Below are 3,037 nucleotides of genomic sequence, written 5' to 3'. Positions count from 1 at the left end.
TACTATAGGCTGGGAGGTAATTGAATAGAGCAATACTTCCACCCAATCATGTCCCCTACGCAATTTCAATGCCCCAAAGTTTCATTCACAGAACAGGGAACTAAACTCAACATTTTGGAGCCATTTGTGTAAATTTCTGAAACCAATGGTTTCACAATTTTATTTCTTTAACCTAGGAATTTCTTTAAAATATTTTCCCTTTCATTTTCAAGTTGCTGAAACAGTTTGTTAATAACTAAATTCTAAATTCTAAATAATACTTCACAGTGGTTAAGAAAGCTAAGTGGTTTTCTTTTTGAGAATCTGAGGGTTTTCTCAGTGGTCTAAATTGTGTAGTTCTGCCCTAATTTTAAAGTTCATTCAAATCACCTGAGTGTTTGTTTAAAATAAAGTTTCCAGAGCTAACCTCATAGATGCAGGTTTGGTATGTTTCTGATGGAATCTGGACATTTTCATTTTTAAATAAATATCTCAAGTGATTCTGATGCAGAAGTTCTACAAACAACAGTTCAAGGAATATTGTAATAAAGTGTCAGTGCTAATAATTATTCCATAAAAGCTTGAGAAAGTAGCTCAAATACTTTAGGGAATTTTACTAGATACCTTAACATTTGCTGAGCAATCACAGTTTGTTATTTAGAGAATGTAATAGACTTTATATTGAAAAAAAATTTTTTAACTGAAAAACATGTAAAGCAATGGGTATTATAATGCTTCTACTCATTTCTCCCAATAACTTTTGCTTAAGTATAATATTTCAGTGATTGTGAGATGTATTTTTTCCTACTGGATCTCTGAAATCAGTCTATAGCAAAAAATTAACACCAACTCATAATCCCTTTTGGCCAAATCATCCATTGCTTGTACATATTCAAAATGAGAAATGCCTTGAAACAACATCCCAAGGTCAGTTGTAACATGTTATTAGACCCTAAGGTGGGTAAGGTGGTAAGTAATGAATCCGATATATTTGTTAAAGAAAAGCTAATGATGCAACTGTAACACCAGCTTCAGGCACCAACAATAACATTTTTATTAATGGAGTTTTTTAATGTTATATTACAAACACATTTAATGAAGGTCTTACCGTCAGGAACTGCAGTCAGTGACAGGCAAGTAAGATTTCTTGGACTAAGCACACCTGCTCAGCTCTCCATGCACCCAGCATAGACCATCCTCATCCACATATCTGGTCCCCTGTACTTTACAAAGCAGAAGAGGAAACAGACACCACTACAAAGAGTTACTAAATCAAGGATAAATATGCAAAACCGACAGCCCCAGAAAACAGATAAGAAAAGAGGCAAAAAAACTTTAAATAAAATTGTATTCTTAGACATACTAAGTTTAGAAAAGCTGACTTCTATAATAGATGGATAACGATTGTAATAAATTGTTAAATGTTTTAAATGGATGGTCTAAACATCAAAGTAAGCAGATAAAAGCTGAATTAGTGAGGTGGGATAATGTTAACGTATTTCTCAGAATCTACTATATATAGAAAATGGGTGCAAGAGAAAATGTTAGAGAGAGAGAATAGATTCAAAAGTTTCAATAATTGTCTGATAGGGAAGGATTGCAACACAGACACAGACAGCATAAACCCCGTGAATCATGGACCTTGCTGAGATGTTGGAAACACACTAGGCTGTAGTAAAGCACAAGGGAAAGCTGAAACTTTGGCACCATGAAACCCTATCCCATGGAAGGCTTCTCCACACGATGATACACTGAAAAACAGGCAGGCCACCACCCCCATGCCACCACTGCCATCCCGCTGGCCACTGGGCTGCTGCCATGCAGGCCCACCAGGGCACCATTTGCCCACTGGCCCACCAGGCCTCCACCCCACTGCCAGCCCACCAGCCACTAGTTCCAAACATGCTTGGAAGACCTTCAGCAGACCAAACAGAATACTTTCCTGCTGGAGCCACACTTAGCAAAAGAAACCAAAAGGAAGAAACAAAACTCCAAAACCCTGAACCCCCAGTCTGTTGAAAGCTTCTCCATGCCACATTACACTGAGAAAACAGGAAGGCTCCAGCATCTACAAACACTGGCTCAAATCCTGCCTATGAAATGCAGACAAACAGGACTGAATGCAGAAGGAGTAACACCAGAACTACTAAGACTGAAATTCTACTGTTCCTGAATGGGAATTTTTTTTCTTTTTTTTTTTCTTTTCTTTAAGTGTCTGTTTCTCTTGTTTACTGTTTGATTGTCCACCATCTCTCCCTGTTGATTTCTTTGGTTCTCCTTTTTTTTTCCTTCTTTCTTTTTCTTTTTATTTTTTCTCTTTCTTTCTTGGTTTTGTTAATTTTACTATTGTAAGTTAGCTAATACTAAACTACACATAGACCAGGGACAGAAATAGTATCAAGTGGAATGATGGGAAGACAAAAAAAGGGATGGAAACCATTCACCCCCAAAAAATAAATTAGTACAGGATTCAGAGGGAAATAAAGAAAACAGATACCCAGATCCAGACTCCAACAAAACAAAGATAAACTATACCAAGGAACTCAATGAAGCCCACAAGAACAACCTAAAAGAAGAAATCCTGCAAATAATCAATGAGAATTTCATAGAAATGTTACTAGACATGGTCAACCAAAACGTACAGGAGGCACTCAAGAAATTCTAAGACAACAAAAATAAAGAATATGAGAAAACACAAAAACAAATAAATGAACTCATAGGAGCCCTAAATAAACACCAAAATGAAACAGAGAACACCATAAATGGATAGATAAATGAATTAAGGGTGAAAATTGACAATATTAAAGAGGAAGTCATACATGATATGGCAAACCTCAGAAAAAGAATGAGACAGAAATACAAAACAAAATGGAAGGCCACTCCAGCAGACTAGAACAAGCAGAAGACAGAAACTCAGAACTTGAAGATGAAATGGAAATTAAAGGAAAAACTGAAGAACTATTACTCAGACAACTCAAAACCTGTGAAAGCAATATGCAAGAACTTGCTGACTTCAAGAAAAGACCAAACCTGAGAATCATGGGCATTGAAGAAGGAA

At 36.4% G+C, this 3,037-nt stretch overlaps 1 pseudogene; it reads right to left on the bottom strand.

Moving 5' to 3' along the window:
- Nucleotides 1-120, bottom strand: LOC141424494 (small nucleolar RNA SNORA36 family; annotated as a pseudogene).
- Nucleotides 121-3,037: the final 2,917 nt, after the last annotated feature.

Source organism: Castor canadensis, chromosome 6 (genome assembly GCF_047511655.1).
Source record: "Castor canadensis chromosome 6, mCasCan1.hap1v2, whole genome shotgun sequence".
Lineage (NCBI taxonomy): Eukaryota > Metazoa > Chordata > Mammalia > Rodentia > Castoridae > Castor > Castor canadensis.
This window is presented reverse-complemented; position numbering and strand designations above follow the sequence as displayed.